Raw genomic sequence first — 15,877 nt, forward strand, 5'->3', positions numbered from 1 at the left:
TGCAAACACTTCCAAGTCATGTCCAGTCATGAGAGCTTATGTCTTGTCATGTCTAGCATGTTAGACTGCTGTAACTAGCTTTTTATGATTTAGTATTTTCCACGTCAGACTTTTTTAGGTTTTTTTGTTACAACTGTCTTGGTTTTCTGTTAACACTGAGACTTTTTATTGCTATTATTTTCATTAAATAACTTTTTGATCGGAGATTCTTTAGGTCGGGCTTTGTTGTTTTGTATTCTATCTTTCTCTATTTTACAGGTTAAAGCTCAGAACTTTGTGGATGAAGATCCAAAGTTGTTGATTAAGATTTGAAGATGATGAGTTCAGACTGAAGGGATTTTAGTTGCATCCTCACCATGAGATCTGAAGGAGTTCAGATCGAGACTTCCATTGAAGGGAGTTCAATGATTTGAAGTAAGGGGATCTTGCTTGAGCTGCCAAGGGTTTTGGTTGTTTGGGGTAATTACTTCTGTAAGGATCTTGCAAGATTGTAAAAACTGGAAATTGTAAATTTCCAAATCATTTTAGTGGAGTTATTTACCCTGGTTCGCGAAATCCAAGCACTACCCGACCGAATTATGTTTACGATGCAGGGGAAGCTTGTAAAATTTCTGTCTCTATCTATTTGAAATTGATCAATTGATTCTTGAATTGGTTAAATGAATTGATAATTAGATTAAATTGAAAATTGGTAATCAATCGTAGTAATTAGGTAATTTGAAATTTTCAGTCTGATAAGAATTACAGAGCGAATTGTATTTATACAAGCTAAATGAATTGGCTAAAAAGAAAGCTAAAAATAGTTACACGAAGTAACATAGTAACAAGAAAGCTAACAGTTGTGATTACAACTAATCTAACCAACTAGATTAGTTATTAACAAATTAGCTAACAAACAAGGCTACTGTATGTTCAGAAGCAGAGTCAAATTGTAAAATTGCATGTGCAAATTGGTTTGAAAAAATAGCTAAAAAACACACCACACACTGCAAACACATTAAATAGTAAAGTCAAGAGCTTAAGCATAGCTCACCATTCTAATCTGTTGTATCACATTTAATATTTATGTTACAAGTATAACTTTTATTCAGCATTATATACATATAAGCAATAGTTTGCATAAAATAAAAAGTTCATTTTTAAATTATGTGCACTTTTCTTCTCTATATGATATAAATGATATTATATAACTATATTATTTTGTTATTTTTTTCGTTATTTTTGAGAGAGTCAAATTTATAAATAAACACAATTTGACTTAAAATAAATTGAAATATTTATATAATAATCTAACCTATGGGTAGAAGTGAAACTGATATCTTCAGAAGCAAGCCAAATTGATGGCACAAGTCAAAGTCCAACCTGGCATTGGTAATACCAAAATAAGAAAAAGATATTAAACAAAAGTAGATATTTAATTAGTTGATTCTAAAAAAAAGTGTCAGTTAATTCAAATAAGATAATTAGATATCTTACAAATTAAGGTGTCGTTTGGTAACACTTTTGTTTTTAAATTTTTTAATAAAAAAATAAAAGTAAAATTTTTGTTTTTAAAAAATTTATTTTTGAAAAACAAAAATGCGTTCTATAACCACTTTTGTTTTTCAATTTTAAAAACAGAAAACAAAAGTGTGTTCTGTAAAGTTTATTTTTATTTTTATTTTTTGATTTTATTTAAGTCGGGTCTAGGTCCGAGGTTGGATTCGGGTTCAAGTCAAAAGTCGGGTTCAGCGCCAGGGTCGTGGAGAGGGGATTTGGGTCTGGGTCTGGTCGTAATCCAAAAGATTGATTAAGAAAAAAAAAAAATGTTTAAAAAAATATTGAAAGTGATCTTTTTTGCTTTTAAAATTTTGATTTCTAATTATAAAATTGAAAAGTAAAAACAGTTTTATAGAACATGTTTTTGAAAAATATTTTCACTTTTCTACTTTTAAAAACAGAAAACTGATTAAAAAAGTGTTACCAAACGCCACCTAATTTAATTAAATTGAAAGTGTATACTAGCTTCTCTGCCAAATGTTTCTTTAATTCATTATGAACCTGTTTTTTTTTTTTTTTAGCTAAAAATAAACTTCATTGAAAAAGACGAAAAAAAAAGGATGATGCTTACAAAGGGAACCATCTCCCTAAAACTAGATTAGCTAGAAATGATAATGGTGAACACATGGGATTCACGTCCCATAAGCTAACAAAACCCGAACACGAATTATTTAAACCCCACTTAGCAAGGGTGTGGGCACCCCTATAAGCCGATCTTGGAATCCAATGGAGAGAGAACTCAGCCCCCTCAACAGCTTGCAGGAACTTGGAGAAAGAAGAAGCCATGGACCAGTTAGGAACCGCCTTGGCTTTGACTGCCTTAGTAAGAGCTTGACAGTCAGAGAGAATCACCCCCCTGTTGAGCCCCAGCAGAAGAGAGACCTCTATCCCCTTCAAAGCTGCCAATAGTTCGCCATGAATCACACCAACGAGCTTGCACTTGCTAACATATATCGCGACCAATTGCTTGGATTGATCCTTAACAACCACCCCCATTGTCATGTTCTCTTTGCCAAAAGCAGCATCCACTTCAATGATAAAACCATCAGATGGTTCGTGAGAGAACCCAGCAATTGGATGAGGAGGAGGAGGAGCCCGATTATCCAAGGCCAAATTCCAATGAAACTCGAATTCTCGGCCAATGAGTTTAGACATCATCTCTAGTTGTAAGGAGCAACCACTATGGAAAGCTTGGTTTCGAAAAAACCAAATTTTGTAGAGAAGCACCGCTGGATATACATTCTAAAGTCATCAACCGCCCGAGCCTCCTTTTCCTTAGAAAACGGGGCATTGAATATCCAATTAAGTACTTTCCTTCCGTTGCTCAAGTCAAAAGCTTCGATCCTAATACCCCACTTAGGGAGAAACCAGAGTTTCTTGACCACATCACTGTGCCCAAAAAGATGTTCGGTTGAATTTGCAGACGGGGCATGGCACATACAGCACGGACCAAACTCATTGCCAAATATAGCCGCCAATCTTGACCCTGTAGGCAGGGCATCTCTATATAACTTCAAAAGGAAAAGTTTTACACGAGGGTGAAAACAACTTTCCCACAATTGTTTATAAAGAGAGTTATCAACGGAGAACAGGTGCTTGTTAAGAGCCCAGTAAGCAGATTTTACAGAAAAATTACCACTAGAATTAGGAGTCCATACCAGGGAGTCATGAGAGTCGAGATCTGAGGGAACTATCGATTGAAGATTAGCCACTGCCCCAGGGGAAAACACCACAGAAAGTTTGGCCAAATTCCAATCCCCACTATCGCAATCAATGAGCTCATTAATAACCAGACGCTCCTTCACTAAAGGATTCAAGTCGTCTTTTCCGATCCTCAAACCATCATAAATCAGCCAGTCACAATCCTAAAGATTTCTGTTAGAATTGAGACCGACCCTCCAAGCGACATTCTCCTCGATTAAATATTTAACATCCCAAATTCCCCTTGCCACGAAGGAAATATTCCGTTTCTTATCAGCCTCTAGGAAGGAGGAATGAGGGAAGTATTTCCCTTTCATAACCTTAATCCACAAGGCATCACTCTCCCTAGCTAGCATCCATGCCAGTTTGGCCAGAAGACACATATTGTTATGCCCAGACTTTCTAAATTCGAGGCCCCCACAAATCTTAGGTTTACAGATGTTTTCCCAAATAACCAGCGACAGATATCGTCCCTTCCCAGTATCCCCAGTCCACTAAAATCGTCTACATAGACAATCTAGATTTGCAAGAATGGCCGAAGGGAGTTTAAAAACCGCCATAGAATACAGAGGAACCGTCTGGATAACATTTTGAACTAGCACCGTTCTAGCCACTTGCGATAAGAGTTTAGCTTTCCATCCCTCAAGCCGATTAGCCACCTTGTCCACCACAAATTTGAACTTGCTCACATTGTTTCCGTGAATGAAGAAAGGATTTCCTAAGATCTGCTCATCTCCATTCATCATTTTTAGCCCGAACGAGTTAACAATTTTCGACCGCAAGAAATGACAGTAGTTATTAGAGAAGGTAATCTTAGTCTTCTAGAGATTTAAACATTGACCAGACCAAGAACAATATTTGTCGATGCAATCCCACAAACAGCTCAATGAGTTAAGATCCGCTTTTGCAAACAGAAGGGTATCATCAGCATACATCAAATGCGTGATAGAAGGCCCTTGACGAGACACCGAAACACCTTCCAACGCCCCAGTAGCCTCATTGGCTAGCAGTAACCTTGAAAGAACCTCCGAAGACAAAATGAAAATATAGGGGGACAAGGGATCGCCTTCCCTGATCCCTCTTCTAGGAACGAAGGTTTTGGTAAGGCCTCCATTGAGCAGAACTTGGAATTTAACCGAACTAATACACCACATGATCATGTTAATAAATCTTGCATCGAATCCATTAGCATGTAGGACAACTTCAATAAATTTCCATTCAAGGCGGTCATAAGCTTTAGACAAATCGCACTTAATTCCAACAAAGGCTTTCTTGCCCTTCTGTTGACGAAAATAGTTGATCACTTCATGAGCAATTATGGAGTTTTCAGCTATCCATCTACCTTTCACGAAAGTCGATTGGATAGGGGAGATCAACTTATGCAACACCTTACGAATCCTATTCGACAGCAGCTTCGAAATGATCTTGTAAGAAGTGTTACACTGACTAATAGGCCGATAATCATCAAAGGTGGCCGCATTGGAACGCTTAGGGATCAGCACAATAAAAGTACGATTCAACTCGGCCACGAACCTTCCTGTGCGAAAGAATTCCTGCACAGTATTCACCACTTCACCTCCAACAATATCCCAGTAATTTTTGAAGAATTTACCTGGACAACCGTCAGGGCCAGGGGATTTGAGAGGGGGAATTTTCCACACAACTTTCTTGATCTCCTCAGAAGAAGGAAGAGCCCGAAGAGTCTGATTCTCCGCTTCACTCACCGGGTTAGGGAACATAGAGGACAAATCATCAGGAATTGAAGGCAAAGAAGATTCAAAAACCTGATCAAAATTTCTGCGGATATGCTCATCAATCGAACGTCTATCATCCACGAATTCACCCTGATCATTTCTCATAACCCATATGAAGTTGCGTTTTTGCCGAATCACCATCGAGGCATGAAAAAATTTAGAATTTCTATCCCCTTCATTCAGCCAGAGCTCCCTCGATTGTTGACGCCAAATTGAATTTTGTCTCGCTTCTATCTCCTCCATCTCTAGGAGAATAGCTTCTTCCAGCTTCGCATTCTCATGGGACGGGCTTTTCTTTTGAATCTCCCGAAAGACATTTTCCAGCATATTCAGTTTCACCTTGCAAAAGCCGAAGTATTCGACATTCCATTTTTTCAGCGCGATCGCGGTAGAAGCCAATTTCTTTGACAGAATAAAGCTATGATATCCATTAATAGTCGTGGCCCAAGCATCCCTCACCACCTGATGGCACTTCTCATCCCAAGACCAAGCATCAATATAACGGAAAGGCACCCGTATATTATCTCTATCTCTCATCGTGTCGAGAACAATGGTCGAGTGATCCGAGTGTCTAGTTGCAAGAGTTTTAATTCCGGCCTTCTTAAAATGAATTACCCAGTCAGCAGAACCCAGAGCCCGGTCAAGTCTTTCTCTAATGAGAGTTTGCCACTTTTGGCCATTAGTCCAGGTAAAGAAAGCACCACATTATGTACCTGTTGCTTTCACAATTTTACGATCGTAGTTTTGTGAAATTTATTGTTCTGCCTAATGTTTATTCAACTTATTTAACTGATTTTTGATTTGAATAAAACTAGTTTTCTTCAAAAAAAAAATCTATAACAAAAAGTTAATACACATTTTAAATGTATAGATCTAAAATCCACATTTTGAGTGAGTACATTGTGAGGTTGAATCTTGATATGCATTCAAATCCAAATCTATCTCATCATCAGGCCCCAGGGGGTTCCTCCTTATCAGCTTAATCTTCTAGAACCTTTCTCATTATTTTGTTGTATACCATTTACCAAACACTAACATATTATGTACTCTTTTTTTTTAAGAGACATATTATGTACTCTTTAAAGTTTAATATCTAATCACATGTCACATTTATTTCCATCCCAAAAAATTACAAAAACATTTCATTTTAATAATTTTTATTTTATATAAAATATATATCTTTAATTTATAAGATTTTTTTTTTTTTACTTTTAAAAGCATTTTTTTTATTTATACGGAAATACACATAACAACCTAAATCGCAACCCAAATCCATATATTAACCCTCGCAGCAAATATCAGAATGACCCCAACCGTAAAAATTAATAAAAAAAAAAAGTAAAATAAATAGTGTAGAGACTAATTCTCCTAATTTATATTATTTTTATTATTATTTTTCTTCCATCTCATATTCTTAAAAAAATATATTTATAAAATAAAAATAAAATTTATTTTAAATTAAGACAAAAAAAATTAAAATAAAAATTATATAATTTTTATTAAAAAAAATTAAAAAATAAATATGAAAATAAAATAAAAATAATTATTAATATTAAGAGAAAAAAATGTGAAAATAAAATTAAAAATATAAAAGCATTTTCTAAAAATTATTTTAAGTTACTTTTTTTAATATTAGAGTGTAGTTGTCTTTATGAAAGTGTAAATAAATATCTCATTTAATTTAATTAAAGGCATCCAAACACAATTTAATAGATTTTTTTTTTTTGCTAACTCCAAAACAATTTAACAGCTCCCTTTCAAAAAATAAAAAATAAAAAAATTAACAGTTAGATATTATAAAATATTTAGCAACTAAAACTGATAAAGATTACTGTCCAAAATAATGTATAGATCAATATGCATATATTTAATTACCACTAACTAAGTTGAAATTTGTAGTTCAGTCTTCCATCAAACACCAAAAGATCACTGATTGAATACTCACTTTATTCACTCCACCTATTGTCATACAAAATAACCAAAAATGAATTATTTAATTAAGAAAATAAATATAATCTATATATCTATATATATAAATAAAGGAAAGCATAAGAGCATTGATGTGGCATCTTTTCCTTCCATTTCTCTATTTTCTCTATTTTGTTATGTTTTCTAATTTTTTTTCTATTGAATAATAAGAAAAAAATAATGTAACCTCTCCATTATTAATTTTTTATAATCTATTAGTATTCTTTTAAACTGTTAGTATTCTCATCTCTATATATATATATAGATATTTTATTACACCCAAAAAAATATAATATATGTATAGTAATTTTGTAAACCTATAAAATTGATTAATCTTTAACAATTCAAAATATATGCATACATATTTATATTGCAAAAAAGTATATACATATAGCTATATTTATATATCTGTCTATATATTTATATATATAATTATACAATTCTAATGTTAGGATAGATAATGTAATTCTTTAACTTTTCAAAGAGCTAATTTTTCTATTCTCTTATTTTTTTCTCAAATTTTTATTCATTTTCTAATTATTTTAATTAATTATCTGTTAATTCATATTTATATTTATTTTATGATAAATAAAGCTTTTGGCATTCTTCAAAAGAAAAAAAACTATTCAATAAATTCATGTTATAATTACAAAATTTATTTTAAGAGACCTTTGGTTATACCTCTTCATATTTTCATATAATATATATAGATGAGTTGAAGATATAAAAATACAAACACTTTGACACATATATGAAGATGGGAAGGGAAAAGAATTTTAAGAAGAAGATTAAAAAGATTGGAACAAATTGCCATGGATGATCATATATGCTAAAAAAAATAGCATTTTATATGAGGTTTCTTTCTAATTATTTGTTTTCTCTATTTTTTTTTTTAAATTTATTCAATTTTTTTTTTATTATTTTCATCATCATTTTATAATGTCAAGTATTCATTCCTTTCACTTCTCTATGTAAATATTTTAACAATATATTTGCATTTTTTTTATCATTTTTTACTCTATTTTTTATACACATGTATAAATATTACATATATATATAGTGTAATATTAGATACTTTCTCATTTTTTCTCTTTCCTAATATTTGTATAATTTTTTAGTCTTACAATACATTTTTTCTCATTAAATATTGAGATGATTTATTAATGCATAGAGAATGTTATCTCACTCTCAATAGTGTAGATGATGCAAAATAATAATGATCATACCTAAAAATAGAGGCAACTACAACAAGTACATGATGGAAAATATTATTTTTAATTTATTTATTTAAAATATATTTTGTGTTAATAAATGCTAATGGTTCTATATTTGTAATAAAATAAATGTCTTGACATTATTATGTGATCATGATACTCATTTTTATTATTAAAAAAATTAATTGAACAATAACAATTCATCTCTATTGTTAAAATCAAAAAATACTCTCAAAAGTGAAAAAAAAAACAATGATAATATAGAGAGATGAGATGACACTTTATTTTTCAAATATCTTATTTTTCATAATTTTTGATAATTTCAATTTTTAATTTCACATAAATAATATAATTAAATAATTGATTTGTCTTAAAATAATAATAATAATTTAATTAAGTAAAAAGTAAAGTTACATGATCATTCAACTTATAATATTTATTTAAAAATAAATGCAACAATAATATGATAATAATTTTCCCACAACAAAAAAAAACTAATTAAAGAGGTGGCGGTATATTCTTCTTTTGCTAATCTCTCTATTTATGTAGTAATTTTAATATTTATAACAAATTATGAATAATGCTAATTAATTAATTAAGTAGTTGTATGTCTATTATTAGAAAAATTAAGTAATAATTAATATTAATAATTGTAACTTATTATTGAAAGTTTAAATAATGTTTTATATATTTTTTTTATTAATTTATCAGTGAAAAATTATGTGTGTTATTAGTGACTATTAATTTTGTTTTAAAATATAGTGATCGTCGATTTTTAAGAAAAAATACACCTTAAAAAATTTTCTCAAAAGATATTTTAATAAATTAATTGTTAATAATTAAAAAAATTTATATATGTAAGACTAAGAATGATAAGATAAATCATATTTTTTCAATGCATTTTTATTATTTTTTAGAAACTTCAGTTTTTTCTATGATATAACTTTGTAAAAAATTCACATTTAAAAAATAAACTTTTTTCAATAATATATATAGCTAATGATTTTTTTTTAAAACCGCGCAACGCGCGGCTTTTGTTTCCTAGTGTCTAAATAAAGTAAATAAATACACGGATTGAATAAAAAATAATTAGGTATAATAAAATAGTTATTAAAATTTAAATATTGATTATTTAAGTTATTTAATGTTAACATAAGAGTACATTAAAATTCATAATTATTTTTAGTATAAAGTACACAACTTAAATTTGTCATAATTTAGTATAAAGTACCTACTTACTCTGTTCTGAATACATACATAAATAAAACAATATTACTAACCTATGATTGTAATGAAACTTGTATATTCTGAAGTGAAGCACGAGTTAAAGTGAAAAAACCTGTCAATAATACCAAATCAAATAAGAATAAATATGTAAAGTAACTATAACTATACATCTTTACTTAAATCACATACAGTAAATAAAAAGAAAAAGAAAGAGTTAGTGAAATTACCCAAGTCAATGTGATTTATGGTCACTTCATCAATTGGTTCACACTTGCTCACGTTGACTTGACCACATATAAGAGAACAATTGTCTGAAACAACCAATTTTAATGTTTTTTTAAACAAAAAAAAACAATTTTAATGCTAAATTCTCACATATAATTGAAAAAAAAAGCATAATATGGTTTAGTAGAGATAATAAAAAGGAGTAAAAGAAAAAAAAAAGTGTACCTTGTAATGGTTAGTAGAGGAATAAGTCTTCCCAGAATCCAAACACAAATTATTAAAGGCTAGATCTCTCTCTCCTTCAAAAATAATAAAAAATAATTCTAACAATGTAAACAAAATAAAAACCAATTTTTTTTTCTTCTTTAACAATAAAAACCAAAATCCTTCATTTCCGAAAACATCAGTGTTCTTTTTTATTTTTTTGAATGAAATTAAACAAAACCTTACTAAATTACAAGCCAAAATCCTATATTTCAAACAGAGAATTGGTTTTTTTTTTTTTTTTTTTTAAATGGAATTAAACAAAAGTTTACTAAATTACAAGCCCAAGATCCTATATCTCAAACAGAGGAAAGGTTTTTTTTTTTTGTTTTTAAGCTTTCTTACACACAAATTAAGGGAGAAGAGAAATAAACTATAAACCAATTTTTTTTTTCTTTTTTATGTTTATATAATTTTAGGAAAGAAATTGACAACAAAGAAAAGGTTTTGAAATCACAATTTAAAAAGAAAAATAAAGAAAAAGGCTTGCCAACAGGAAGAAAAAGAAGACAGTTTTAGCTAAAAGAGAATGAGAGAGAGAGAGAGAGAAGAGAGAGAGAGAGAGTGATAAGCTTGTGGGATATGATATGAGTGGAGAAGAGAAGAGACCAAATATAAATAAGTAAATGTAAGATGACCACTCATTTCAGGCATTTATCCCCAACGCCCCTTTGATTTTTTTTTTTTTTTTTTAAGAAAAATATGTTATTAACTCAAATCAAATCAGTTATTACAGGAGCACTAATAAATCTAGGACAATCATCAGTCCACAACTGAAAAGAACTAGTAACAGACTTTGCTAGTGCGTGGGCCACACCATTTGCATCACGCGAAATGGCACAACAAGAATCACCACCAACAACAATTAAAAGAGACATAATCTCCTCAACAATTGGTTTAAACATAAGAATATTATCCGGACAATTAATCCAAGAATTAACAACAGAAGAATCCGTCTCCACTCGCGCCAAATTAAACCCCAACCTGACAGCCCACAAAAGACCCGTACGGATTGCAAGGAGCTCAGCCACCACTACCTGAAAGTCTCCATGTAACACCCTAACTAACATAGGCATATTACGTGATTTTTAAACATGTTGTGCAGCTCGTTGCTAGTCAACGAGGTTTATGGAAAACGTGATTAATTAAAATTTTTGCTTTTTAATTAAACTTATAAAATATTTATACAAAAGACTCGGGATCCCGATTACAAGATCATTTACAAAAGTTTATTATTCATACAAAATAATTGTCGCCTAGCGACTAGTTACAAAAATTAGCCTTGCTGTCCCGAGGATCGTACGCTCCAGGCCTAACCGCCCCGACATGTACAATCTTCACCGGCTCGCTCACGGTCCATCAGCTCTAGCCTTGCCTTTACCTACACATAAACGTAGCTCTGTGAGTCGACAGACTCAGTAAGAAAAGCATAATAATATTCATACATAAAACCCGGTCATGATCAGACGCCCATACCCCTGATCATAACCCTAACTGTCGTGTCCAACACGATACTGAGTCCCCCTAACTGCCGTGTCCAACACGGTACTGAGTTCTGAACGTTCATAGGGACGGTACTATTGACAAGTAACAGCCTGATCGGTCGAACCAGTCATACTCCATTTCTTGGTCATACTCCGGCTGTCTGACGATGTTACGGATGCTCACTGATCGGTCAAGCCGGTCATACTCGAGTGCTTGGTCATACTCCGGCTGTACCGACGTGATACGTCAATAGTACGGAACCACCAACCTAAGTGTCACTGATCGGTCGAACCGGTCATACTCCATTCTTGGTCATACTCCAGCCTGTACCGACATGACACAGTTGGATGGTTCGAAGCCAACATACATAACTAATGTAATCTAACAGGCTTCCTACATGCACGCTAAACATGTAATCTACATATGCATACTGTTATACTAATCTTACCTGGATTCCGAATTCAGGTGTGCTTGGCCAACCCTCGACCGGAACTTATCTGCGCGGCGGATTACAGGCTCCTAAACCATCAAAATCACAACACTATAAGTGATACGCTAAACCACTTCCCGGGGACTTAAACTAGGAACTAAAAGTTACCCTATCGATAAAAAGCATGGCAATACCCCCAAAAACATAAAATTGAGGAAATCTAGGGTTCCTGAATTTTCCCCAACCGGAATTCCGGTTCTGGAAAATTTCAGAACCCCATCCGGAATTCCGGTTCCTCGCAGGCAGCAACATCAAAAATTCATAACTCAATCAAATCAACTCCAATTCACATGAAACCTTCCAGACCTGTTCTATATATCCCCTAGAACATTTCTAAAGCTTCAAAACCACCCAGAAAGCTCAATAACAAAAATCACCATTAAAGCTCAAGCTTTGAGTTCCAAACTCAAACTTGAGTAAACCTAAATAACATGCATCCAAACTAGCTCAAATCTACTTAATCAAGCCTAGAATAACCTCTGAAAACAATAACAAACATCTACAGCAAGCAATTAACAGATTGAACACATTTCTTAGAAAATCATAGCTTTTTGAACCAAATTTCACAAACTTGAACCAAGTAACTAGCATGCATGAAACCTACTTAATTCCATTCAATTCAAGCATAGAAAAACACAGAAAATAACCTAAAACTACAGCAGCAATAACATCAAAATTGAACATGCATAACTCATATTTTTCATCATTTTTTTTCCAAGAAAACAAAGGAAGAAAGCTAGGGAGCACATACCACAACAAGAGTTCACAAATTAGGTTGAAGCTAGCTTGAAAATCAATGAAAATCCAGCCCTAGAATCCCATGCAACCAGCCGAGAGAGAGAGAGAGAGGAAAAGGGAGAGTGTTTTTGAATTTTTTTTCTATTTTTTTTTCTAAGTGTTGAAAATGAGATAAATGGAATACTTAGGCAATAATCTATTTCAGCCAACAATAAACAATTAACATTTATTTTCAATTAATAAAGTCACTAGAAGACAAAATATCATTGTGGCAAAAAGACCATTTTGTCCCTCCACACTAAAATAACATAAATAACACTAAAGGGGTATTTTTGGGAAATTCTAAATTCCCGGCCATTCCCGACATTCCCAATGTCTAATAAACCGTCCCAAACTATTAACATACTAAGTTGTGATTTTTACTGAGCCAAACACCGAGTTCCAAAATACCGGGCACCGGAATACAAAATTATGAAAACTACTACATGACATAAAAATGCATCTCTGAATTCAATAATAACAGTATAATAATTATTTAAATAGCTATAAATAATTTTCATAATTAAACGTGATTAACTGCTAATTTCTAAATTAAACTAAGCGGTCTTTACAACTATTCCCCCCTTAAAAGGATTTCGTCCCCGAAATCTAACCTGAATAACTCTGGATATTGAGCTCTCATATCTGACTCTAGCTCCCAGGTGGCTTCCTCCACCTTGCTTATTCTCCAGAGAACTTTGACCAATGCTATGGTCTTATTCCGAAGGACTTTATCCTTTCTATCCAGGATCTGCACTGGCTGTTCTTCGTAAGTCATGTCGTCGTTAGCTTCTAGGCTCTCATAACTGAGTATATGAGAGGGATCTGAAACGTATTTTCTCAACATTGAGACATGGAATACGTTGTGAACTGCTGATAAAGCTGGAGGCAATGCTAACCGGTATGTCACTTGACCTATCTTCTCGAGAATCTCGAAAGGTCCTGTAAATCTAGGGCATAACTTGCCTCTTTTCCCGAAACGTTTGATCCCCTTCATCGGAGATACCCGTAAAAACACATGGTCCCCTACTTGGAACTCAACATCTCTGCGTTTCGGATCTGCGTAACTCTTCTGTCTACTCTGTGAGGCAAGCATTCTAGCTTTTATCTTCTCTATTGCCTCATTGGTCCGCTGTACTGACTCTGGACCTAGGTATTTCCTCTCCCATGTCTCATCCCAGTGAATGGGAGATCTACACTTCCTACCGTCTAACAGTTCATAGGGAGTCATCCCTATCGTACTCTGATAACTGTTGTTGTAAGAAAATTCTATCAACGGTAGATATTTATTCCATGAGCCTTCAAAATCCATAACACAGGCTCGCAACATGTCCTCCAATATCTGAATTGTCCTTTCGGACTGACCATCTGTCTGAGGATGAAATGCTGTACTAAATTTCAGCTTTGTACCATTGCTCGCTGCAAACTCTGCCAAAATTTGGAGGTGAACTTCGGATCCCTATCCGAAACTATAGACTTCGGTACCCCGTGAAGTCTTACTATCTCTCTGACATACAACTCTGCCAACTGATCCACTGTAAATGTTGTTCTAACCGGCAAAAAATGAGCAGATTTCGTAAATCGATCCACCACTACCCAGATGGAATCAAATAAACCCGTGGTCCTAGGTAACCCGACCACAAAATCCATCGTGATATCCTCCCACTTCCGTTCTGGTAGGGTTAGAGGCTGCAACATCAAAAATTCATAACTCAATCAAATCAACTCCAATTCACATGAAACCTTCCAGACCTGTTCTATATATCCCCTAGAACATTTCTAAAGCTTCAAAACCACCCAGAAAGCACAATAACAAAAATCACCATTAAAGCTCAAGCTTTGAGTTCCAAACTCAAACTTGAGTAAACCTAAATAACATGCATCCAAACTAGCTCAAATCTACTTAATCAAGCCTAGAATAACCTCTGAAAACAATAACAAACATCTACAGCAAGCAATTAACAGATTGAACACATTTCTTAGAAAATCATAGCTTTTTGAACCAAATTTCACAAACTTGAACCAAGTAACTAGCATGCATGAAACCTACTTAATTCCATTCAATTCAAGCATAGAAAAACACAGAAAATAACCTAAAACTACAGCAGCAATAACATCAAAATTGAACATGCATAACTCATATTTTTCATCATTTTTTTCCAAGAAAACAAAGGAAGAAAGCTAGGGAGCACATACCACAACAAGAGTTCACAAATTAGGTTGAAGCTAGCTTGAAAATCAATGAAAACCCAGCCCTAGAATCCCATGCAACCAGCCGAGAGAGAGAGAGAGGAAAAGGGAGAGTGTTTTTGAATTTTTTTTCTATTTTTTTTTTCTAAGTGTTGAAAATGAGATAAATGGAATACTTAGGCAATAATCTATTTCAGCCAACAATAAACAATTAACATTTATTTTCAATTAATAAAGTCACTAGAAGACAAAATATCATTGTGGCAAAAAGACCATTTTGCCCCTCCACACTAAAATAACATAAATAACACTAAAGGGGTATTTTTGGGAAATTCTAAATTCCCGGCCATTCCCGACATTCCCAATGTCTAATAAACCGTCCCAAACTATTAACATACTAAGTTGTGATTTTTACTGAGCCAATAACCGAGTTCCAAAATACCGGGCACCGGAATGCAAAATTATGAAAACTACTACATGACATAAAAATGCATCTCTGAATTCAATAATAACAGTATAATAATTATTTAAATAGCTATAAATAATTTTCATAATTAAACGTGATTAACTGCTAATTTCCAAATTAAACTAAGCGGTCTTTACACTCCAACAGCGCCCACTGCCCAAGCCGCCCAAATCACACCCTCACTGCCTCGAATAACCCCCCACCCCCACCCAAACCCCGCGTATCCCCTACCCGGAGTCACCGCCGCATCAACCGACATCACAAACTCACCCAACACGGTGGGCACCAACATTCCCTCCTAGCCTCACACCCACCACTCGTTGCCTGCCCCTGCCCAACCCCAACCGAACCAACACCCAATCGAGAGCCACCAGTATCACAGGCCCCCAAAACCCAACATCCACCACTCGCGACCACCCCCTGAAACTCCTCCAAAGCTTCCTTAGCTAACTCCACAATCACATCTAATCTAGATTGCTTTTTCCCAAACAGAAGAGAGTTCCTATCATTTTGCATCCATCACCATAACATAGATGATAACGCAAAATTATTATGATCAAGCATGTCAAAGAGATAA

General features: G+C 33.4%; 1 protein-coding gene across 4 annotated transcripts in view; it reads right to left on the reverse strand.

Annotated features, from left to right (window-relative positions):
* The window catches only part of LOC115695810 (disease resistance protein At4g27190), a 69,500-nt gene extending 59,003 nt beyond the window's left edge, over positions 1-10,497 (reverse strand). For 3 of the 4 annotated variants that reach the window (XM_061116983.1, XM_061116982.1, XM_061116980.1), the window contains exons 1-5: positions 9,854-10,497; positions 9,631-9,714; positions 9,457-9,515; positions 6,870-6,953; positions 1,295-1,362 (exon numbers count right to left, since the gene is read on the reverse strand). The gene's annotated coding sequence lies outside the window, so the exon portion shown is untranslated. The remainder of the gene's footprint in view (positions 1-1,294; positions 1,363-6,869; positions 6,954-9,456; positions 9,516-9,630; positions 9,715-9,853) is intronic. The other variant, XM_061116981.1, reaches the window with a different exon arrangement.
* Positions 10,498-15,877: the final 5,380 nt, after the last annotated feature.

This window comes from Cannabis sativa, chromosome 6 (assembly GCF_029168945.1).
Source record: "Cannabis sativa cultivar Pink pepper isolate KNU-18-1 chromosome 6, ASM2916894v1, whole genome shotgun sequence".
Lineage (NCBI taxonomy): Eukaryota > Viridiplantae > Streptophyta > Magnoliopsida > Rosales > Cannabaceae > Cannabis > Cannabis sativa.